Here is a 26,203-nt window from a genome sequence, read left to right as displayed (position 1 = left end):
GTGTGTGTGTGTGTGTGTGTGTTTGTGTGTTCCAGAGAGAGACGAGAAAGTGGAATGAATAGAGAAAAGGGTGGAGGGGTAGGCGGAGTAGGAGGGGGAAGGCTGGAAAGGAGAGGAATGAAAGGCAGAAGTGAAGTTGTGCTGTGAGGACGGACCAGGGAGGCGGAGGGTGACTCAAAGTAAATGAACTTATTTGCGTCGAGCAAGAAATAAGGACGAGAGGATCGCCGATCTGAGGGGAAGGAATTTGTTTGAGTTGTGAAAGGCTGGCAATCCGACTTAAAAAAAAAAAAAAAAAGGTATTTGTGTATTAATATTTCTCTATTCGTAACAGGAGTTTTCAATGCAACAACAGGTAACCTTTAAAACTGACTTAACATTAAATGACTGTATCCATTGAATGCTCTTTTACATTCTGTATTCAGAATTGGAATTCTTAGAATCAAAATGAGATCATTTCATTCTAATAATGACATAAGTGGAACGCACATTTAAAAAGAGGGACGGACAGAAGATCACATTGTTAGCGGCTGTGGTTCTTTTTTATGGTAGCTGTTTTCCGGGTTGGCCATAACAGCAACCCCGCGTGGAATGGTGTGAAAAGTGCTGTCATTCGAGGTTTGAGGTTTGAGCATTAAATCGCATCGGTTATTACCCAAAGGAAACTTACAATGAATAGGCTCGGATATACCCTACGTTTTTCTCAGTGAGAGAAAACTGGTCATAAAACCGTATCGGACTCATCGTGTTATAACCAGACAATTTGTTTTCCAGCCCATGACGGCTGCATGGTCAACCAGAGCATTTCATTGCATTGCATTAATGCCTTGTTTTTATTTTAATATTATTATTATTATTATTATTTATTTTTATTTTTTTGCATGAATCTTACATTTGCTGGCCAATTAAGTCTTGTAGTTTCTTGATGAATTTGATGTGTTGATGAAGAAGGAGAGACCGCTCACGCTGACTTGAGTAAAATAATAGATTTATTACAAAAGAACAGCATCAGACCAGACTTGCCATGGACGTTCTGGGAGAGAACCGAGCCGAAAGGATTCTCTGTTGAATGAGACACGGGCGGTTTCTTTTATCCTTGCCCAAAGACAATGGTGACCACTTTGATCCCCCACATAGGTCACAGGACACATTCCATCTCCCTTATCTCCGGGCCCCCTGGCAATGGGCTCTCTCTCTTGGGACCCCTGGCACCATCTCTTAGTAATTATCTTATACGATGGGGCTGTCTTGGGACGCCACACCCTCCAAGACACCTCAGTCTCTATCACACAGAAGTTGCACAAAGACTGCACTGCTGCACGGGACAAACACAATGTGATCAGTTACAACTCACCCCGGCAACCACGTGGCCGGTTTGTTTTCTAGGCGCGCCCGACGTTCTTCACGCCCGGTTCGGGCTGCACGATAGTTGCCCCGGCGCGGTAGTTATGTGCCCGGGGACGCGAATGCGGCGCCGCACCGACGGCCCAGTCTTCACGTCACGGCTCCACGTTTCATCATAACATGCAAACGTTGAAGTCCAGTTTTAAAGGACAACATCTTTGAAAAGGACAGTGCGCTCTCTTTTCCACCGGCGCTGTTTACTGCAGCCGCCAGATGGCGCAGTGGAGACATCCAATCCTGGCCTGCTACATATCAATGGAACAATGTCTTTTATTTAAAAAAAATCATACTATTTCGTTTTTTTTTTTTCCTTCCAAATTTTTATTACATATGACTTAGTTATATGATTGATAGATGTGTGCACGCATATGCATTCTTTACATTTTTTCTTTTATTTATTTTTTATCTCTTTCTTGACTTGGACTGTTTTGTTGCTTTAACACTTGAACGTCTCCCCTGTGATAAATAAAATGTTTTATCATTTTATCTTAGTTTATTTATTGAATTTTTTTTCCTGCAAGCTGCTTCCTGCACAGGACAACAGGCCTCCGCAGAATCGAGGCCACGCGTCGTCATTAGTGACCACCCATCCTCAGCGCAAGATGAACAGGTAAGTGATGCATTAATTCCCTCGATGCTCACATAAAAAAAAAAAAACAACATAAGTATAATTTGTAAAAACCGTATTTAAAAAAAAAAACACAACAGCAGCTCTTACATTGTTCACCGAAGAAAGACACTAAGAGCTGAGAACAACGATGAAGCTCCCCCGGCGCGTTCGTTAGTTCAGAGACATGTCATCACGTAGACAGCACAATGTATAATGAGGACTGAGAGGATATCTTTTTCGGTATTTGCTCCGATCAACAAGTTTTGCCCAAGATGCAATCCCTGTTGAGACATCATGATGTTGCAAAATAGTACAGCGAGAAATGTATGTATGGATTGTTTAAATCGACCACTTACCGGATGACCGGAGAAAGACTAATCAGTTTGCGCATCCCAGAGTCCAAAGGGGTCACGGGACAAGGTTGGCCATTCATTTGTGGCTCCCTTGAAACAGCTCGGTGCCTCCGCTATGGATTATCTGACAGGGGACTCAAGACGTGCCCTTCGCGGGGGCTGAAGCTATTTCGGTCCCGTCACAGAGCCGCCGCCGTAACTACCGGGGGACGTGATTGACCTACTTAAAGGATCAATATGACAATGTTGTTTGGACTGAGAAGACATACAAGAATGTACAGAGAAAAAAAAAAAGATGTGGTGTGGTTTGCTCGTGATGGGTTTGGTGGGGTCCATTCAAAGACTTAAGAGTATACAGAGTCTGTAAGCTTCTTCTTTGAGTGCATCTTTGTGTGTGTGTGTGTGTGTTTTGCAATACTTGTGAGGACTCTCTGAGTTGAATATTTTTTGGTTTAGAAGTGCACCGTGGGTCCTTGCTTTGAAAAGTAACTTGTTACATTACAAGATTACTGCCATTAAAAGTTATGTTACAGCGTTTGGGACCGCCCATTGTTCCGAACGCCCCATCATACCCAAACCCCAGTATTCCGAAAAATGTCGGGTTGGAGATGGTTAAGTTTAGGTATAATGTTAGCGATGGTTAAGTTTAAATATAAGGTTAGAGATGGTTAAGTTTAGATCTAATGTTAGAGGTGTTTAAGTTTAGGTCTAATGTTAGCGATGGTCAAGTGTAGGTATAATGTTATAGATGGTTAAGTTTAAGGTATAAGGTTAGAGCTGGTTAAGTTTAAGGTTTAATGTTAGAGATGGTTACGTTAAGGTATAAGGTAAGAGATGGTTAAGTTTGGGTATAATGTTAGAGATGGTTAAGTTTAGGTATAAGGTTAGAGATGGTTAAGTTTAAGGTTTAATGTTAGAGATGGTTAAGTTTAGGTATAAGGTTAGAGATGGTTAAGTTTAAGGTTTAATGTTAGAGATGGTTAAGTTTAGGTATAATGTTAGAGATGGTTAAGTTTAGGTATAAGGTTAGAGATGGTTAAGTTTAAGGTTTAATGTTAGAGATGGTTAAGTTTAGGTATAATGTTAGAGATGGTTAAGTTTAGGTATAATGTTAGAGATGGTTAAGTTTAGGTTTAAGGTTAGAGATGGTTAAGTTAAGGTCTACTGTTAGAGATGGGACATGAGGGTTAGGGATAACATCCCAATGGGACATTTTCCCGACTACTGGGGTTTCAGAATAATGGGCCGTTGCAACATTGGCCTGGCACCCCAGTGTTACCGACTGAAAAAACTAACTCCAACCAAAAAAACGAAAACCTCTTTGCAATTCCTTGCGCATGTCGGTCAAGTTATATTGTCCAAGGGGCGCGTAGCCTCCTGTACGACTACCTTTAAATGTATTGACTCTACCATCGTATCGCCTTGTCTACGGCCCATAATCTGTAACTGCAGACTAGTTATAGGAAGGACAGACGCAATATCCCCTTTACAGATCTTTATTAACGATTATGTTCGGTACATGTAAACATAAAATCAAAAGGGTACCGGGGCTCAGTGCATATACTGTGGTTAAGGTGAATTCATATGCCTAACCTCACATGTATTTCTTTTGCAATTCAACGGCAATAAAAAAACAAAACAAAACCCCGTTTGATTACTTGAAGTGCGAGAAAGTAAATAGAAACCGAGGGTACCTGGTTTCTATTTAAATTCGAAATAATGCGAATACTCCCACGACGTAAAGGCTGTGCGCTGCCATCTCGCTAGCTGAGCTGCACACGGTGCGACACAACCGGAGGACTGGACACCGTCCACTACAACGCACCCACCCGCCACGAAGCACCGTGAGGAAAGAGACATAAACTGCAGGAAATACGGCTGATATCTGCTCTCCGGGTTTCTCGCACTCCACGTCTCAACGGGCGGACAAGTGTCGCGGGGAAAAATCAAAACAGGCCCAACGAGCTTCCGGACTCTCGGTGTGTCGTCGTTAATGTTCCCCCGGAAACTACGCCGACTACAGGGTTCCGCTGTCACGTGTTCTGTCGCGAGAGGCCGTTTACTGCGAATGGAGTTATTATTATTACGTTTTATCTTCTTTTTGGCAACAAACGCAGCGGGGAAATGGATGTCAACGGTAACCGATTACTTATCTGAACAACTGACTACTTGAATTGCAAAACTAACATGTTACATTACTCGTTACAACAAAAAAGTAAGTACAGTAATTCTGAGTACTCTAATGTGTCACTGTACTGTTTGTTTTGGTTTTGCACCAGAAACATGGGCCCTCACTTACCAGGTGTATCGACTGTGACCTCACTTTGGTACCAGTACAAGAATGTGTGTGTGTGTGTGTGTGTGTGTTAATATAAAACAACTTTGTCCCACAATGAACAATGACTATTTACGACTCCTAATTATTTTTCAGTTGCTCTCGCTTCAGCCCTAATAGAGCCACCTTTAAAACCGAGTCCCCTCACATCCCCATTAGTCCTGGTAAGCGACCTTTCATCACCGCATGATGCTCAGGTTACAGTACGCTCACTACACTAATGCCCGTGGACGCATGGGTTTAGCCTAATTATAAACTCCCGTAGAACTGCTCCGTCCCAGGAACAATCGGAAAGTTTGTTCATGGAGGTTTTGTGATAAGGATGTCATTCCACAAATGAACACATTTACAGACTGGATCTGAAAGTTTGGCTTTTGGACCATTTCCAAAAATCAGCCACAACATTAAAACTACCGGCCCAATATTGTGTAGATCCCCCTAGTGCTGCAAAAAAACAGCTCTGACCCGTGGAGGCGTGGACTCCACAAGACCTCTGAAGGTGTCCTGTGGTATCTGGCACCAAGACGTTAGCAGCACCGGCTTGCCTTCTTCCCATGGTGCATCCTGGTGCCATCTCTTCCCCAGGTAAATGATGCACACGCACCCGGCCATCCACATGATGTAGAAGAAAACGTGATTCATCAGACCAGGACAGCTTCTTCCATTGCTCCATGGTCCAGTTCTGACGGAAGCTGCGATGCACTATGTGTTCTGACACCTTTCTATCACAGCCAGCATTAACGTTTTCGGCCAATTTGTAGCTCTTCTGTGAGATCGGACCAGTCAGGCTAGACCCGCGTGCATCATTGAGCCCAAAGACGCCCATGACCCTATCGCCAGTTCACCAGTTGTCCTTCCTTGGACCACTTTTGGTAGGTACTAACCACTGCATACTGGGAACACCCCACAAGATCTGTCGTTTTGGAGATGCTCTGACGCAGTCGTCTAACCATCACACCCCTTGACAGGTGCCATTGAACGGGAGGAACAAGGTTGTTCACTTCACCTGATACTGGTTTTAATGTTGTGGCTGATCCCTGTGTATACCGTAGGCGATAAAACCTATTATACATGCTAAACTTCATTTGGGTGATTTGCGTGAAGTATCTTCTCAAAGTGTCTGTCCTCTTATGTAACATGGGCACATGGAGTATTCTGTGCACAGCGATGCCGATGCTGAGTCACCACCACGGTGAGGAGCTGGAAGGCGTTGTAAGGAGAACACATGGAAACCAGCCTTTGTGATTTGCATGTAGGGGATTCGTTTTGCCGTCACTGAGAGGTTAAGAGAGAGAGAGAGAGAGAGAGAGAGAGAGAGAGGCCATCTGTGTGCCTGCTGCACAGGATGCAGTCTCCATGGCAACATGGTGCTCCCGCTGCAAAAATCCCAGGAAGATGATCGTCTAGTCTTAGCCCCCACCGCCATGTGCATCAAACCCAGGTGCTGAACACACACACACACACACACACACACACACACACACACACACACACACACACACACATGCAAATGCACTCACACACAGACATAGTAGATCAAACTACCATGCATTTGTTAACAGTTCAGATAATTTTCCACAGTTTTTCTCTGGAACTATGGAAGCTCCAATGACATCACGTCTCTCAGTGACAGACAGGTCGAACCCCGCGACCGGGCACCATGCCACTATATTCTCTCGGGCAAAAATCCGCAAATGAAGGAAGGACCTGTTGTCAAGGGGAAATCCCCAATACGGGGAATGGAAACCTCGCGCCCAGGCGATCTGGCGGCGATTCGTCCGAGCGTACGACGATCCCTTTTCATCACAAGGAAACACTCAATGCCCACTCTTTTTCCTCCCTGCCAGCCACAGATGATGCCACAGATGTGAGTGTCCCACAGTGGAACTTGCAGCCTTTCACCTCGCCCCTACCTTGTCACGGGATCGTGGAGACTAAAGACCGGGCTCATCGGGTGTCCGGGTTTGCAGCCCCCTAACGCTTTAAAGGCCCATTCCACCGGAGGCGTGGCCACATCATGGGCTTTGTTTAGAGGGGTGTCAGTGGAGCGTCTGTCGTTGGTCACGCCCGGAGAATTCGCTTGAGAAGTAAACCAAAATATAACAAAAAAAAAAAATATATATATAAACAGAATACATAATTGAAAGTAATTTTATGCACAGGATAAATACAATTAAAAGGCTATGACGGGGGCTTACTGGCAGTATGGTTGATAGATGGTTGATAGATTATATTTTATATATATATAAAATATAATATAAATAATTAATCTTTATATATATCTATATACACACACACACACACACACACACAGATCATATATATATATATATATATATATCCTCAGAACACTCCCAAATACAGGGGAGGGGGTATAATGGGATGACCTCCATCTCTTTGTTGCTAGCTCCGCTTTGGTTTGCTTATCGCCCAGCCCATTGGGCAAGTTAGTCCCCGCCCATTTCGCGGGCAGCCAATCAGCTTGCAGGACATCTGGGCGCCGCCCCCTGCCTCCGCTCTCCTCCTCCCCCTCCCCGGTCTCCATAGCCGTCGTCCATCCTCAATCACAACGTCCACCATCCAGCCCCCGGAACGACCCTCTCTATTTACTGCCTTTATTCACCGCCGGGGGCCTATCCCCCCACCCCCCCCCCCCCCCCGCCCGCCTCCCCTCTTCGCTGTCGCCATGTCGCGTCTTTCGGACGGATATCCCTCCCGCCGGAGGCGAAACGACCTGACCTGCCGCTGAACTTCCTGCCTCCTGCCTCCGTTTCGTCAGTTACAAACTTCACGTGAGTAAAACATCGATATTTATATATATATATATAGAGAGAGAGAGATATTTATCTGTATATAAGAAGCACCACTTAATAATAATAACAATACTACCGTTCTCCCCCTCTCTTTATATATATATACACACACACACACACACACACACACACACACATACATATTCCCGACAACGTCCTCCCGCTGTCCGCTCCCTGCTGATGACGGTGTGTTGCTCTGTTATCACTGCGGGCTGGTTGCAGCGCTCTGATTGGTTCATGCGTCTCCATTTCTGGCGCGTTTGGTACCTGACCCGCCGCGCGAGGAGGAGGAGGAGGAAGAATAAGATGAGGAGGAGGGGGAAGAGGAGGAGAAGGATGAGGAGGAGGATGAGGAGGAGGAAGAAGAAGATGAGGAGGAGGAGGAGGGGAAGGATGAGGAGGAGGATGAGGAGGAGGAAGAAGAAGATGAGGAGGAGGAGGAAGAGGAGGAGAAGGATGAGGAGGAGGATGAGGAGGAAGAGGAAGAAGAAGAGGAGGAGGAGGAAGAGGAGGAGAAGGATAAGGAGGAGGAGGAAGAAGAAGATGAGGAGGAGAAGGATGAGGAGGAGGATGAGGAGTAGGAAGAAGAAGATGAGGAGGAAGAGGAGGAGAAGGATGAGGAGGAGGAGGAGGAGGAGGAGGAGGGTGAGGAGGATGAGGAGGAGGGTGAGGAGGATGAGGAGGAAGAAGAAGATGAAGAGGAGGAGGATAAGGATGAGGAGGATGAGGATGAAGAAGAGGAGGATAAGGAGGAGGAGGAGAAGGAGGAGGAGGATGAGGAGGAAGATGAAGAAGAGGAGGAGGAGGAGAAGGATGAGGAGGATGAGGATGAAGAAGAGGAGGAGGGGAAGGAGGAGGAGGGTGAGGAGGATGAGGAGGAAGAAGAAGATGAAGAGGAGGAGGAGAAGGATGAGGAGGAGGAGGATGAGGATGAAGAAGAGGAGGAGGAGGGTGAGGAGGAGGAGGAGAAGGATGAGGAGGAGGATGAGGATGAAGAAGAGGAGGAGGATGAGGAGGAGGAGGTTGAGGAGGAGTTTGAGGAGGATGAGTAGGAGTAGGGTGAGAGGGGGGAGGTGGAGAGGAGAGGAGTGGGGAGGGGACGACAGAGGAGAGGGGATGGGGGAGGAGAGGGGAGGGGGGGAGGCGAGAGGGGGAGAGACGTGGAGGAGAGGGGAGGGGGGAAAAGTAGAGGAGACCCTAACCCTTACCTGGAGTAAGGAGGGGAGGAGAGGGGAGGAGAGAGGAAGGAGAGGAGAGGGGAGGAGTTAAGAGGAGGGGAGGGGCGGAGGAAAGTAGTTCAGAGTGATTTCAGAGATTAAGGGAGAATCTAAGAGATTTCCCTTTGTCAAATGTTTCTTAGATCTAAACTCTTCTGAGAGAGTCCAGTCAGTGGAGCAGGTGGTGAAACTGCATTTACGTCAGATATTGTGTGATACTGAATGTCGGGTGTTGTGGGTCAGGACTGGAATGTCCAGTTGGCATGGATGGAATGTCAGGGGCGAAGCAAAGCGGCCCCACAGAGAAAGACAGGAGAAGGCCCACTAACGCGGGTGTAACCACCGGCACCGGGTTCTCAGGAAGTATTGTAGGTACTACTGCAGGATGTACCCATTATCACTCCAAAAATGGTGAATTCCATGCGTATTGACATAGTTCACCACTGGGTGCTTATACATTTAAATCATGTGAAACAAACCGAAGCGGATAACATTGAACTTTAGCAAAAGGGCCGGTGTGATACATGAAAACTAATTTGAAAATAAATGATTCGTTTAATAATTAATTTATTAAATATTTCAGATGTTTTACGTGATATCTTAGATCTTATCATAATTCATTTGGACGACTAAATTTCCTGACAACGCTCCTGAAAGCGGACACATAATCGTATCCAATCCAGCCCGTGATATCCGACGTACTAAAATTAGCAAATTTTCATTTTACGAAAAGCCTTCTATTAATAGACGGCTTTTCCCTCTCGGCCACAGGCCGCGTATGAGACAGGGCCTTCATACAAAACATTTGACCAGCGGAGACCGGACACGCGCGCTGCTTGTCTTGATCTTGTCTATGAATAATGACACATACACACATACATGTCTCTCCGACCGTTCAGACCCGGTGGTGACATTTATCACTGTCATGCCACTGGCGTCGCCAGCCATGGTGACTGTTTTTAACCTTTGAGGTCCGGGCGAAAGATGAGCGTGGCCCAAGCCTCGTCCGTGGCGCGTGACGACAGCGGAAAGATGGAGCAGCGCGCACTCAACGACTGAAATTTGCAGATTTTCCTGTCTCTTCTGCGCGCACGCACATAATAACTGCTTGTCTTTGAGGAGTACGATTCTGAAGACGGAACAGACGAACAGAGCTTTGTGTTGCTCCGGCGCCGGCGGGAGTGTATCTGCGAATGTATCTCTGATCCCAAATCGTTGCCGAATCGGCCTTGGAATATCACGTAATGTGGCCCCAGCTTAAGCACGTGCCCAAAAAGTGTTCTCCCCGAGTCCTCCTTGCACAATTTAATGAGCTCCAAGGTGATTGTGTTGCTACGGGTAACAGAAAAAAGATTTTCCGTGCTACTCAGCTGCGTCAAGCAAAATATTTGTGCAAGTGTATGTAAATGTTTCCCAATGCTGCTTTAATAATAACCCAGAGGCTGAGAGCTTTGTGGGAAATCGTGGGTTTTGGCACAGTTACGGTACTTAACGAACCTGTTAATGCCAGGCGAGCCTCTGTTCTGCATTTGTATTGTGTCTCGAGCTTGAGGGGCTTCAGTGGGAGATTGGGGTTCACTGTGGTCAAGGATTTCTCTATGGTCAGCATATGCACAAGCTTGGCAGTACGGGCCGAAGTATACACAGCCTACACGTAGTGTGTATATGTGCATTCTGTTGCATGTATGCCTTGTGTAAATTTTGCTCCTCAAAAAAAAGTGGAAAACTTTGCGACTAATATTGTGGACAGCCGGGGAAGTGCGAGTGCTCCGTGTAGTCTTTTGAAACTCCTCAGGTACCATTCATTTTGGCATCTCTGGCACTTAACTATGTACTATTAGGTGTTGTGCGAGAGCTTAGTCCGTCGTCTTCAATGGCATACACTCAGGACTACACACTGGCTTTTAGTGAGAGCTCCAAATCCATCCTTTTGCTGACTGGGTCACCACTAAAAACAACATAACTCTGACTACTTTTGTGCAGATGAACACCCCGTCATTAGATTTGCGAATTAGCTTCCATTAGCAGTTGGACTAAGCACATTTAACAACTGGAAACAGCACCGATGTCACGTAACATTGCTGCCCATGTTAACATAGAGTTTTGTAACAGGAATACCTACTCTGTAGTCGGTTTCCCTTTCAGTGCTTCTACCATTCGCTATTTCTTACAGTAAACTTTCAGGATCTAGTGTGAGCTACGTTATTTTTGTTCTGGCAAGCGACGTGTTGCTGCACAGGTGTTTCGGGACGGCTTCTGTATTTTGGACATTTTTCTGCCCTCGTAGAACGGTTGAGTTCTCGGCGGAAAGCACAGTCCTCCGCCGTTGCTTTCAGAAATGCCGTTTTCATGCACAATAGCCAATTCTATTACGGTTAACAGTGTAGTTGTTTCAAACACGGTGACTTGACCAACACCAACACAACGCCACCAGTCACCGTCGGCTCACAGCGGCTCCTTGTTCCCGGTAGTTGTGTGCAGCCTCTCTTGGTTTGATCTGCATGGTGGCTCATACAAGAACATTTTCAAAACACAAAGCGATCCATTATGTCCTCTGTGCCGATATTTTGAGATCGCTTTTTGCTTTGTGGAATGTCATTGTGTGCCACGATAGCCATTCGGGCTACGGTGATCAGAGAAGTTGTCTCTGCTCACTTTGGACGCCCACTGCGCTCCGCAGAGGCTCCCTGGACGGTACCCTGCACCCTGCACCCTGCACCCTGCACCCTGCACCCTGCACCCTGAGCTCAGGGAATTGACAGTGTGTGACGGAAGGAAGCTAGGTCTCTACAGCTGGCTCGGGCAATACAGATGACCGCGTGAAGCTTGTGGATGTCTCAGACACGCCACCTGCATGACGAATACATGCATACGTAAATAAGATTGCAAGTTGGCAAAGTGTTGGTTTAATTGAACATTATTTGTCTCATATTCCGCTGAAGAGACCCATGTGATCAAAGCTTAGTGGTTAAGCTTAGAGCAATGCAGCGACGTCATGTGGGATATATTTAGATGGATACCCCAAGGGGAGTTCAGTAATAGCAGTGAAGCTTATTGTAGCATTCCTTACGTCTGTCAAATGGCATCACCGACTGGAAATAAATGGCGTGAAGCTTACAAACCTGCCGAAAGGAAAGATTTGGTTTTACCATTGATACAGCGCAGTAACCACAGAAACCACTCTCACTCCAATATGTACAACTGTATTAAGGTTGCAGCAGTCTACGTGGCAAATGCTGTGATCATGATGGCAAATATAGACTAGAACTCCGTTTATCTAATTCCAGAGTGGACAAATGAGCCTTTGTGTCCTTCTCTCTTTAACTTGGACAGTCCTACTCGGTCCTGCATCCAGTGCTGTACGCTACCACGCAGTTGAAGTTATTCAGTTCTTGGGCAGTATGTCGCCTTATAGCGTAAAACTTTCTACAGCTTGCAAGTCATTTTGAGTGTATGCATTTCACTGTTGATATTGGTACGTACAGTATTTATGATTCATGAACATGCCTATGGTAGCAGAAACTCTACGCAATTGTACTGGAAGCAATATGATGTATACCGCTATTCAAATTTCATTTTAATAGACGTATATTGAGACAAATTCAATAAGGACAGATGAATAGTTATCATGGCTTTTGTCGTCCATGGCATATAAATGCAGCCGTGCGTGTATATCCTTAATTCTATAATTGAAGGCATGAACGCTACTCCCTACTGGTAATACAACTCGCAGCAATGAAGTGGACCGTCCACGTGCGCTGTACACGTAGAACTGTGGGCTGTAGATTATATACGCTGACTGACCTTGATGTTTCGGCGCTCACTGTCTCAGTGGTTATCTTCCATTTCACCCCAGCCCAGTCACGCGTTGGTCCGATTGATTCGCCCATGTACTACTCCTCGGTTGATGCAGTGGCTTTTCCCCAGAACTTGGAATGCAGAATGTACATTATTCTACTGATCTTGAAATGTTTTGAAAACAGCACAAGAGGGGAACAAGATTTTTGCTGAAAATATTAAAGGAGATAGCTTGGCCTCGGATATGTATGAAATTGGGGTTGTATCATCATCCGAATGAACCTAAGAGTCTCTGCAGTGTTTAGAGATGGGAAATAGAAGAAGAGGTGGAAACAGATCTAAAGTCATGTGTTGGAGAGTATTTGGGGAAATATTTAACAGGTAGTTCAGAGAGGCTTAATGAAACAAGATTCTTTTTTTAGACACAGCACAGGTGAGTCAACATCAATGTCTGCCGTACTTTTCCAAGGTTCAAGCCAAAGTATTCCAGGCCATTGTGCATAACCAAAATCTTTTTACAGCAGACATGTCTCTTATATTGATGCGCTTCTGCTCTGTTCGGTACAGATGTGAGTTGTGGTACCTGCCCAGCCTCTGTGCACCCTAATGGTCTCCAGGATCCCCGAAATTAACACTCGCTGAGCAGGGAATGCAGATGGAAATTGACTTTAGCATAAACTAACTGTTAATCAATGTCGGCAGGAAGATTGGGCATTTACTGTCCGCTGATACGCTCACTGTTAGTGGCTGAATAAAATCAAAGATCAGTCAGATGATCATTTTCGAACTTAAGGTTTGTAGAACTTCTGGTTTTGGAGATCTACAGGAGATGTTTCCAAATGTATTTGAATTTCAAATTTTATTTACTCAAATGTCAACATTAACAGACTTTCCAGTGATCTGTAAATAATATTTACACATTATTATTATTATGATTATTATTATTATTATTACTGTCATGGCATCCGAAGGTAACGATGCCTTGAACGGCCGTGGTGGTTTTCAAAACGCACTTCAAATTGCAACTTGATGAAACTTTGAATAATTTGTTGTACAAAACATAGGTTATAAACATTGACAAAAACGGTTCCATAATTCCTATTAAATTCAAAAGACATCGAAAAAACAACCTATTTTGTTAAATATCAAGGTTACAATCTTAAGCTTGATTTTGTAAATAAGATTCATTTATTGAAAAGTCACCACAAGTTACATATTCCAATGTTTCCCACATTTAGGATTTACCTGGATGAACCAGTGTGTTTAACACAAAAGCTGATTTGCTGTAGGTTCATTATTTTCACCAGAATGCAGGAAATCAAGTCTCTGGCACTCAGAAAAGCTGCCAGCTCGACTGGGATCAGGTCAGCTACTAATTCTTCTCGCCATGCTGATACTAGTCCTGGTGGGGACAGTTTGGAGGCAGGACCATCCTCTGCAAAGCTGCCTCATGCTTCCCAGTGGAAGGTCATTTGCACAAAGGCCACGTCATGTGTCATGTTATACCGTTTTCACGTGCATGTAAAAATAGGCGATTGGCACCTTTCCCGTTGCCAGGAGGAATAACGTTTTTTTTTCTGGTGCGTCACGGTCGACGTCACGACCACGCCGGAAAAGGGGCGTGTCACGGTTCCAGTGTGATTGGGAATGAAACAGTACAGGAGACAGCAACCTAAACAAATAACGACATAAAACTATAAAAATTGGAAAGAAGTATTTTGAGACGTTCTAGAGAATCAGATCTCTCATGAACGACGCAACACTGCAGTAAAAGCAGCATGGAGCACCAGGCGGCGGGGAGTCGGGGGGTTCTCCGCTGCGCTGCCCACGGTGCGATACCCACACTCACAGCATTTCCTGGTCCCCCATGCGGGAAAAAGTCAATAACTTCTGAGTTAGGATTTTAAATGGGATGTGAAACGATGGAATAATACACAGATATTCCTGTCTACTTATACGACAGTATCCCGAATTTCAATGCACATCGCGCAGGTAACGGGGCCAAAATTAGCGGGTCGACCCCGGGTGTCCTGTTCATATCAGAGCCGATAGGAGGTGGAGCAGTATTGCGACCCGGGTTTTCGTGTGTGCTAGTTAGCGGAGTGTATTCCCATTCTCTTCTCTGCCACTATGGCACCATAATCTGTATATTTAATTAGTGGCCACAGAATAAGAACCTTGTGAAGATAAACTTTCCCACTGCATGGATTAGATATAAAATATATTTATATCTATACATACTTTTTATCCCCAAGGGGGGTCTTTGAGGCGTAGAAACAGTAAAAATACAAAACTACACAATATAAAAGAACGACATGCACTGTCTGGGATTGTACATAAAGGTTGATCTGTACGAGGTTGAGTTAATTAGCCGTTCTGAAAATCATGGTGTAAGAGATGGAATTTCTAATCCACTTTTATCCACATCTAATCCACATTTTGTCTTTTGTTTCTTCCATCTTTTTTCAAAATTCTTATTGAATTAAGCCATGCATAATGCCAACATATAATGTCACTTTGTTCCCTCATTGTGCAAGTCAGGTTTTACGAAAATAAATGTGGAGAGAGTGGAACACAAAACCCCGAGGTCATATTGCATAACTGTTGGAAGTCTGTCACCGCCCCGTTTGAACTTGGCGCGTGCGTTTTGTGATGTGAGATGCATGTGATCTAAATGCCTCTTAGCAGGCCTTTCCATGCATTTATCTGTGTGTGTGTGTGTGTGTGTGTCTGTGGATTTACCAACATCATATTACACGTGTTGGTGGTAGAGAAGTTCAAGAAGAGGCTTACTTCCTCCTGGAGGGAACCAGATAATGTTTACCTGAAACTCAGAATCCTTTCAACCATTTAACATACAGTAACTGGGGAAAAAAGATCATAACGTGCACAAATGTATACACACGAGCTCCAAGATTTGTTACCACTTTTATCCCACAAGGCATTGCGTTCTAATTGTGTTACGGTGTGCCCTGCGTTAAAGCACGAGACCGATTGTGTTGATAGTATATGTTGAGCTCACGGCATCCATTCACTCAGTTATTTAAAGAAGCACATTTATTCTGGATCAGCTCCTCTACCCTGTGGCGCACACTCATCTTTCCCTCTGCTGAGGAAGGGAAAAACGGGTAGAGCGCGAAGAGGCAAATGGAACAGGGTGTTATGAATAGTGCTGGATATTGTTTAAAAACTCAAGATAGAGGCATCAATACCAATACCAACACCTTTGATTATGGTGGCTAAACCGTTTCTCATTGGCTTATCCTAACTTTGACGTATCAGGTGTTTTACCATTCATTGTAGTAAAGCGAAACTCCTTATACATCTTTGCCAACTACTGATAATTTTTTCAAGTTGGCTCAATTCTAAACAATTTAAGTGAGTTGGGAAGGAGGGGGGGGGGTCATCTTTCTGCCTTTCTCAGACAATTAGAGAAGATTCGCACGCTGCATCTCTGTGCATCGCTGAGAATGGGATTTCTTTCAGTAGTAGCTGTGCCACACGGATCTCTTTCTTAAAGCTCCGCTCCGTGCACAAAGGTAAATAACTTGCGCATAATAGAGACGTCATCAACATGCCTCACACCCACTCACTCGCTTTGACTGCTCCGGACAATCACCTGCTCTCTTCACACATACCGCTCAATCGGACATTACGCAGACTTTGTACTCGGATGCTGGCTGGGTAAAGTCTGGTTAATGTCCGGTCCAAATGGTTCTGACATTTGCGTTCACACATACAGCTCCTCCGGGTAATGTCCGGACAATTTCAGGGTTGCGGAGGATGTGTGAAAGCGGCTTAAGTCACACTAATAATCTGATCATAGTCAGTTTAAGGAAATACTTTGATTACACAAATGGTCTTGGAAACAGTAGTGTGATTTCCGTAATCAGAGTAAGGCAGTCATTGCATTATGGGAAACCCAATTAGGACAAATAGGTTTCTCTCTGTCTATCTTTCAATTCGTCTGGGCATGTAAATGCTTTGTCTGAGTTATTTCGGGTTTCTAAATGTGTGCGTGTCAAAACCCGCAAGTGCAAAATATAACGACTTTATCCGTTCTGTGAATTACAGTAAGAGCATGATTTACATGCACGTCTAATACACACGAGTGGATGAGAGCGTTGACGGGGGACAGCAAATGGATTAATCTCCCCTCAAAAGAGCATAAATTGGTGTCTCCTGCTTTCTGACAAAACAGGCCAAAGGAAAGGCCTTGTGCTCTGCAATCACGAAATGTGTGTTAAAGCTGAAATAGTAAAGAGGGTTTGAACAATTTGACTCAACATTTTGTCCATAACCGAGAAAACCTGCATGGAATTTTGATCGAGCAGAAAAACCCAACTAATCACACAGTACTTGTTTGTACACCATGACTTAAATTCCCTCTGTATAGTACCAGTACGACTCCTATTATCTGACAGTTTTGTGCTTCTGATGGGATGGGACCTGTTTCCAACCTTGCTGACAGTTCTCACAAAACATGTCTAGCTGTGTTTAAGTGGTCGCTATGCCAACTCTTGTGGCGGCCCTGTTTTGATGAAAATGTTCTCTACTGCTGTGAAGAAGCCATTACAGCCCTGAATATGTTTTGTGTCTTTTTTAATAGTCTGAGCATGAAGGGGAACAGCGGAACCTAAATAAACTGTCATGTACAGATTACTTTTGGACAATCATATATACACACACACACACACACACACACACACACACACACACACACACACACACACACACACACACACAACTTATTGTGTGCACAGTGAATGTGTTTTTACACAAGTGGGAACCTGAATGTAAGATGGGGATTGCATGACTGAGTGTGCTGAAAACCAAGTCAATGAGGGAAAAGTCAGAAAATGAAAAGAGAACTCAGGGCATTTTTAGATCATTATTATGCTGGTCGGTTAAAGTACATTCTCATTCTCATGTTCTCTGCAAGTGTGCCGGGCAGGGCACGTGCCTGGCGTGGTGTGAGGCGTATGAGAACCGATAGCTCTATATATAGAAATATGCATGTGGGGGCTTAAGACAGGACCATGCATGAGAATGGGGATTGGCTGAGTTTCAACGAAGGTCACTGGGGCTGGTCTGCACCTGGCTCATGTCCACTGGCCATATAACTGAGGAAAGCTGCCAGATTTGGACAATACCATTGCGGCCGCTCAGAGTGTGTGTTTGTGTGTGTTTCTGTGACTTACAGGAATTACCTAATTGTGAATTTCCTCTCTCGGCACTCCCCTCTCTTTCTCTGTGTTGCTATGTTCTTGCCTCGGCTCCTAGTCCACCCCCTCCCCCCCTTCCTTCTCTTTCATTGTTTTTAGAAATGTCTGAGGTTTCCTCTTTCCTTCATAACAGTTGTCAGGATTTAGATCGGAGCGAGCCAGGGCGGAGAACACGGCTCGTAAAAGCTCTAAGGAATAGGAGATAAATGACCACGATGAGGAAAAAATAACGAGCTACCAGATCAGAGCAGGGGGAATCGGCACGCGAACAACCTATGTAGGATCCTCCTTCTCACATTTCACATTTTATGCAGAATTGTTCCATTTATGCCTCAGGGTTTTTTCCGTGTGTTGTACCCGGGTTTATTTTATTTTTTAAATTTAAATTTAATTTTTGTACTCATTTAGTAGATGCTTTTGTACAAAGCGACTTACACAAGAAGCAGAAACAGTCAAAGCATACATCGACCATTGGAGTAATCTGGAACTAAAGGGCATGAGCTCCTGTATCTAAAATCAACCAGATACAAGTGCAAGATGCGGTAAGGAATCCGAATAAAATAGTGTCGTTCGTAATTCTTCTTTGTCTATGTTAGTGCAATATGATACGTATTTATATTAGTGCATTGCGTCAATACAACAACTTAAATGGGACCTATTATGAAAAACTCGTCTTTTCAGTGCTTGTGCACATACTGTACATTTGGGTCTCTGATGGGTCTACTAACACACAAACTGTAAAATAGGACAATTTACTCCATTTTTTGTGAGCTGTCTGTTTCAAAATACATATGGTGAAACAAGCCCTTCAGTTTTGCAATCCCTTCCTACGTCAAGTGGGGCTTCAATGAAATTAGAACCGCCCAACTCCACCCATGGCTGGAGATGAACAAGCGCTACCGGGCACTGCTCTGTTCATTTCACAGACCAGCATAAATCTTTTCAAAGAAAGAGGCATTAACACCAACTGTCCGTGAAGAAACTGCAGTCGAAGTATTTAAAAAATAATTCTGCTTCTGTCTAAAAAGATTTTATAAAATGATACAGTACATAGACCGTAGACTGCGGTGTGCGACCCGCTGTGTGTTTCTCCAAACAAAACCAATAAAAATTGTGTTTTTTATTGTAGATGTATTTATTTAATCTTATTTTCCGACGTTACGATGGAACAAAAAATCGCTGCGTGCGGTGAGCTGGTGCGGTAATAGCAACGAAAGTCAGGGCAAACTTTGTAGAAGCCTTGTAGATCTAATTTGAGTGAAGATTCAGAAACTGGATTGCGTGATTTTTGCCTCGAATTTGTTCAGAAACAGATTTTGGTGGACTGATGAGGTGAAATCAGTGAGAGTTTACGGACTTCATAGAAAGGAACCCTGAAGTAAAGCTCAAACATCATTGGCTCACAGAACCCGGAACTTGTGCTCAAACCCCATGAGGCTGACAGAACTAGGGACCTCAGGAACAGAGCGTCCTGAAACAGGATGTTATAGAGGCATGTTAGAATGACAAGAATGCATAATCTGAGCGGTATTTTTAAGCAAAAAAAAAAAACCCTTCAAAAACATGTTTTGGGGCCCTTGAGGGACCTATATTAACTTATAATAATACGTTCCTTAGTGAACCTCAACAGAAACAAGAATAGTTAGTCATTGTTTACATTGATAACTAAGCCCCAGGCTTAGTTATTTTGCAATGTAGTTAAACATTGTCTTTAATTCTGCATTACAGTAATACCATTTTCTGAACTTCATCATCTTCATGTTCTATCCATTCTAATCAAGGCCTCTACCTGCTTGACCATATCCACATTACTACAGAATGTTTCTCATTAATTCTTGTGTGTAAATAATATCTAAAGGCACCAGTAGATCTTCCCAAAATATCGTCCAATTATCACTACTGAGGTATTTGTCGAAAATATTGGGATATTTGATTTTGTCAGTACCGCCCAGCCTAGAATGTTGAGTCACAATAGCTATTTCTCAGCTGAACTCATGGATCGATCAGGCGTTGTTGCCACCTTTGACCTGCTTGTTGGTCTTTTGGCATTTCCTTCTCGTATCCATGGCAGAGAGGCCTCGTAGTCGTACTGTCTCTGTTCGAGTGGTCTCATCATGCCATCGCCCTGCCGGACAAGTGCCGCCTGGCCCCCAGGCAACCTCACGCTTATACCACTTAAACCTACCAAGGCTGTTGTGTTGTTTATGTTACCAAAAAAAAAAAGGCCTTTGTGACGAATAAGGGACGTCCGCTTATTGAATGGATGTGCACGGGGGGCAGACAACAAAGGAAGTGCCCCAGTGCTCTGTTCAACTCTGAAATGTTTTAACCTTTTTTTGCAGTCTAATCGTGTGTCAGCGGTGATGGGTTTATGTATTTAGTCCATCCTTCCATCAAATCATTCCGTCCTTCCTGTCAGGCTCACCACAGTGTTGGAGCCCAAGAGTTAATGAGATTTGGGGACAAGGTGAGTGGGTGTAGCGGCAGCACAGCCCCATGCGAGGGCGGAGGGCCGACTGCAGTCAATCCGGACGGATTAAGTGTCGATTGGGGATTTTGACCTTTTATGCACAAATTCCTGCTCAGAATGAGCCCTCGGTCACCTTGAATGGACTGTCTTGTCTTGTGATGTTGTTGTTGTTTTTTTTGTAAGGAAAAAGATTGGAAATGGTCAAGTAAAAAAAAGTAAGCTTCTTAAAATCTTTAGCTTGGATTTCTAAGTGATAATCCCTTTCCTGTTTATGGTATTCTACTTATTTTAAATCCTTTCATATGGGTTATTTGATACTTTAAGGTGAGAGAAGAATGATCTGCTCCAAATTATCACCAAAAAAAAAAAATGACATCACCCATTATATAACCGTGTGCGCTGTGAGTTTAATGTGATTGCTCTGTGTGTGTGTGTGTGTGTGTGTGTGTGTGTGCGTGCGTGTATGTTTGAGCTTGGAGTTTGTAGGGATAGGAGGAGGTCAGACAGTCCAGATGTTTTGAAGATCACAGCCACTCCTCAGCCGCTGCGCTTTGCAGATTACATGACCTATTTTTTAAAGAACTATTCATATGCATTCATTTAAAGTCATCGGAGCGATATACCAAAAGCAAATACCCGTTCTTCTCCAAGTTCTATTCATTTTGCGGTCGAAGGAAAGTGGCCAATGACATAAATCCATCCGGTCTCGCTGGCCAACCACCTATTCTTTCCTTGTAGCTGGTCTTTTCATTTGATACGCTCCGGTCTCTACGTCTTTCTCCCACTTACCAACACAAATTGCTGGCCTGTGACGCAATCCCTTTCCGAACCCAGTGTCAGTTTCACAGCCAATCAGAGCACGCCGGTAGCAGGGAATGCAGTCAGCTCATGCTGGTAAACAATACTGACAGTGGGCGGGACTTATGGAAGCCCAGTCCCACCCTCTGTTGTTGTTTGGCGTTTGACTATTTTCAGCATGACTGTGTGTGTGTTGGGCACACGTGTTTATGTGTGTGCGTGTGTGTGTGTGTGTGTGCGTGTGTGTGTGTGTGTGTGTGTGTGAGTGTGTGATGTGGGGAGGGGAAATCGCAGTTAAAGGGAACAAGGAAAAGAATAGTGAGAGGCGGTCAGAGAGAGGGGGAGGAAATGTGTCTATGAGAGTGGTAGGCTGGGGGCGTGCATGCACTGGTAGTAATGGACGACTCTGACCACGACCACAGAGCTGCCGCTACGCTTTCCTGACTCTGATCCATGAGACACATGTACGTCTGACTCTCCTCTTGACAGTAGGTAGGTGTGTGTGTGTGTGTGTGTGTGTGTGTGTGTGTGTGTGTGTGTGTGTGTGTGTGTGTGTGTGTGTTTAACAAAGTGAACATGGGTGCATGAATTTCAATGTAAATGTTTGTGGAGGCTGTTGCTCCATATTTAACAGCACATGACAAGTGTGGGAGAGGGAGGGAGAGAGGGAGGGAGAGAGCGAGAGAGCCTTACCTTCATCATTCCCTCTCTCTCTCCCACTTTTTTTCTTATGGCTCTTTCCCTCCCTTCAGCCAAAGAAACCTGTTCCCCTGCTAAACTCAAGAAGAGTTGTGCGTTCCTGTCATGTCTTGCCAGTTCAGTTTCTTAAAATCTTCTCTAGAGGTGAGAGGTAACGCTCCTTGTTAAGGGTAGAATAATTAATTACGTTTCTGGTGCTTATTGTAAGTATTACATTTTTAGTCATATTTCTTAACACCAAACTGTCAGCGCATTTTGTGAAAGAACTTACAAGGATCATGTGCACTAGTATGTACAAATGTATAGATATATATATATGTGTATGTATGTGTATGTATATATATATATATATATATATATATATATATATATATATATATATATATATATATATATATATATATATATATATATATATATATATACACAACTTATAATCATTCTTCTTTAATTTTTGATGGAGTTCAACCCAATGTCCATTAGGTTGTATTACAGTATTTTAATATTCTTTTGTAATAGAGTATAGTTGTGTTGTATCTATCTTGTTGTTGTATTTGAATGGGTATTCATTGTTTTTTGAAGGCATCTCAACATATGGCAATAAAATGTATTTGAAAGATATGGATACATCAGTAGCATTCCAATTCCTCTTGCGCTTTGTATTGTGGTATTTTCATATTTGTGCTTCACTGTATCCAGTTGTTGCATTACCAAATATATGTCACAATATGTAATCGTAAGATTGATTGAATTTATTCCAGAATAGCGATAGGTTAGACATTTTATTTTGATAAATGCCTCTTGGATTTATAGGGTTATTTTCTATTGCTTTTCATGCTGCCGTGATTCAGGCACATTTGTGTCGTGGCACAGAAAACAGTATACATATTCCGGCGGGGGCTCAAATTGTAGTCTCCCAAAAAAGTGAGCTTTCTCGATTTTCTGCCTTCACAGGAAGCGGTCTGTCAGAGTTTGTAAACGTCTGGACTGACATGCCTTTCCCTTGTGGGTGGGTGTTGAGCGTATCCATGTAATGATGCGACTGCACTTCGGAGTGTTCTGCCTTACATGTTTTTGACAAGGTTAGATTGTGTGTAAGAATATCACAGATGGATGTGATCTCAAATAGATGGACACGTCCATCTAATTGCGAAAACGTAATTCAAACAGCGTAACAAGGTTATGTGTTACAGAAAGAAAAGACATGTATGAAAGTCCATTGATTGTTATTTTTAACAACTAGTATATCACAGAATGAGCGTATGAATGATATGATCTCTATATCATGTCTTTAAAATTTTCTCCAAAACTACAATATTGACTATGGCAGACCCGGATGGCCATGTGCTGAATTTGTTTGTTTCGAGAAAACATGGCCACATCTATTGAAAAAGCCTACAATCGATAAGAGTTAGATATTTTAGCTTCTTTTTATACTTTTCTGCGCTTGTTTTCTTTCTGGACATCAATTGGAAAAGCAGTTGAATCATCTCTCTCTTTATTTTTATCTTTTTTCAGAAAAATATAAATAATCAACAATATTATTGGCCTTGCAATCGCACTGAATGTCTCAATAAGATGCACTTTCATTGTAGGCCTACTTGAGTAGATTCCTACGAACATGCGTATCACGACACAGACACCTTACATTGAGTTCATCAGTGGGTAGAATATTTTTAAATTAAATCTTCTATTCATGGGTAGAAAATTGAGCAAGATGAGTCATGGACTGTGCAGTCTCAGTTGGATTGCAGTGCTTCGTTTGCTCCCTGTTGAGAGGGGGGCGAACAAAACATCTCTCACTTTAAAATTCAACTGGAAATTCAGTACCAATATTTGCCAGTGGGCTGTGTCAAACCTATATTCACGATATGACTCACCACAATTCAATCCGAGCCTTCCGTGTTGTATAACTGTGTAAGTAATATTTCAAAAAGAGCTCTCACAATCATACGTCCCACATTATACATACATGATCGCAATTATTTGAGGTCACAATAATTTTGTATCATTTTGTATATTTTATATCCTACAACCCAAGGTTTACATCCATATTTAAGACACATATCAGCCACAGTTAGAAATTGCAACAAATTAAAATGCTAATTTGGAAGGTTGCCATCAGTTCTGTTGAGGCAAATTTGCTGCCATTTTTACGTATGTTCCAAAGTTCAATGTCAATGAATGACTCTTCTGCACAAGGTTGATGTGTATATTACAGTTATAGGTGTATATTCTTCTTCTTCTTCTTCTTCTTCTTCTTCTTCTTCTTCTTCTTCTTCTTCTTCTTCTTCTTCTTCTTCTTCTTCTTCTTCTTCTTCTTCTTATTATTATTATTATTATTATCATTATTATTATTATTAATAATAATAATAATAATAATAATAATAATAATAAAAATAACAATAAACTTTATTTGTATAGCACCTTTCATACAAGATTTTTAGCTCAAAGTGCTTTACAGGCATTTGGGAATGAATAATTTCCAGTAATTTATGATTTAAAGTGAATGAAAAAGAACATTTGAGAACAAAAATAAAAAGATAAAAACAATGCTAAGAAGAACACAGTTATACTAGTTATACTAAGTTAAACTATGATTATAGTATTTACTTACACTATTTATGATCATGACAGCAGACTAATAGACAGCAACATAAACAAATGCAGTCCATGTGGCTGCCCCATTCTAGACCCCCGGCCTTATTTTAGATCGACTGTCATCACTTCATCACTTCTTGTCGGCTCACTAATACGCACATCAGTCTAAAATTAGAGAGACGCATCATCACATAATGATAATATTAGTATGAGAGAGAGAGAGAGAGAGAGAGAGAGAGATTTTTTGATTTTTAAAGCATCTTTATTTTAACATTTTCTCTTGGTCACAGTTGCAGACAATAAAACCACACTTTGTTCAATAACAGAGCCCTACACGTTAAAAACAGACTGGAAGCACAGGTCGTCCTCTACCAGCGAACAGATGATGCCATTAAAACACCACAGCTTGATGAAGACATCCAGACTCTTCATCAGTCTGTGAAAGTTAAAATCGATGAAGACTCTTGCCCTGGCCAACGCCACAAACACGCTCCCTAAAACACTTTCCTTTCCTCTCAGTTTGTTTCCTCTTGTGAGGTAGATCGCCATCTTCGCTTCCCCTACCTAAAAGTTTAACAGTCGCCATTTCTCTGCGTTGGCCCTGTAATACTTAACCCCCAAAATAAAAGCATTTTTGGACCACTCCTCCTTAAAGAGCTTAGAGAGAGAGAGAGAGAGAGAGAGAGAGAGATGTCAATAATGTTTTAATGCTATCTCGGATATTTATTCATTTATTTAGGTCAAGGGAGTCTTAGATCCGGTATCACATTGTGTGGACATGCTATTGTCCTTCTGCGTTACTATGCAGTATCAGATGATGACCAATCAACACACATGACATGCTGCTCATCATCACATAACCACTTAGATCAGAGCTGGCAGTCATTCATAGACTCCCGAACGTCAGAAAGCTGAGACGCCGCCCTCTCCTGGATGTGGGCCTGAGAAGTGACCTTTCTCTTCGCTGTCTTGACACTGTCAGCAGATCCTCTTGAAAGCGAACTGCCTGACTCTCCCGCGCATGACCCCCACAGTGTCTGTGTCATCAGTGTCAGCTCTCGTGTGCCTGTGCAGGCTTACATGTGTATTTGCTGCTGGGAGTGGGTAACAGCTGACAATTGTAGACTCCATTGGAGAGTACGGAGAGAGATTTAGTGCTGTATTACAGTAGAGCCAGCAGCAGTGACATATGTGCAGACAGGGGAAAGTTGGGTGGGGGATGAGTGTGATAATGTGGATCTGTATTTTTGAGTGTGTTGCTGGGTTTTATTCTTTGTGTGTGCGTGCGTGGCTCCTCCATTTGTGCTCTCGCAAATGTGTGTGAGTGCATCTTTGCGTTTGTCTGCAGCATACCTATCCCCCTGCATGTAAAGGCGCTTGAAGTGCCTGGCAGTGTCTGGAATATAAATAATTCATGTGCTGACCTACTGTGAGTCTGTGGCAGGTTTTCATCACTGGAGAGAATGAACAGTCATTCTCTCCAAATCATATTTATCTGGAGTTCCCAAGCTCGTTTTCTGCTTTCTGTTTAAATGCCGTGGCTGGGCTCCATGTTGGTTAAAGTATGTTTTTTGCTCACCCTTAAATCCACTCAGCCCCACCGGCGAAGAACTGCCGCTTGGATCAGTCCAACCGGTCTCACGCCTTTGCCTCCTCATAGTAACGGAAATGTATCTATTGAATGATGTCCCGGGGTACGATTGTCCGACTTTTTTCGTGCTAGACAGAACAAAATTTAAACCAATTCATTTGAATGGGTAGATTTTATCTGACTTAAGATGCAGGGGGCATGGGGAAGGAAGGGGTCACAGATACGTACACTAAAACTAACATGATAATAGTATGCCGGGAGGTGGTTGGGGGGACCATGGAGGATGAAA

At 43.3% G+C, this 26,203-nt stretch overlaps 1 protein-coding gene across 5 annotated transcripts in view; it reads left to right on the top strand.

Moving 5' to 3' along the window:
* Nucleotides 1-7,380: 7,380 nt before the first annotated feature.
* The window catches only part of trim3b (tripartite motif containing 3b), a 36,643-nt gene continuing 17,820 nt past the window's right edge, over nucleotides 7,381-26,203 (top strand). For 2 of the 5 annotated variants that reach the window (XM_080013250.1, XM_080013246.1), the window contains exon 1: nucleotides 21,375-21,515. The gene's annotated coding sequence lies outside the window, so the exon portion shown is untranslated. Of the gene's footprint in view, nucleotides 7,495-21,374; nucleotides 21,516-26,203 lie in introns of those variants that run through there. The other 3 variants (XM_080013249.1, XM_080013247.1, XM_080013248.1) reach the window with 3 other exon arrangements.

Source organism: Zeus faber (assembly GCF_960531495.2).
Source record: "Zeus faber genome assembly, chromosome: 14".
In the NCBI taxonomy this organism is placed as follows: domain Eukaryota; kingdom Metazoa; phylum Chordata; class Actinopteri; order Zeiformes; family Zeidae; genus Zeus; species Zeus faber.
The sequence above is the reverse complement of the archived record's forward strand: the minus strand, read 5'-3'. Positions and strand labels throughout refer to the sequence as shown.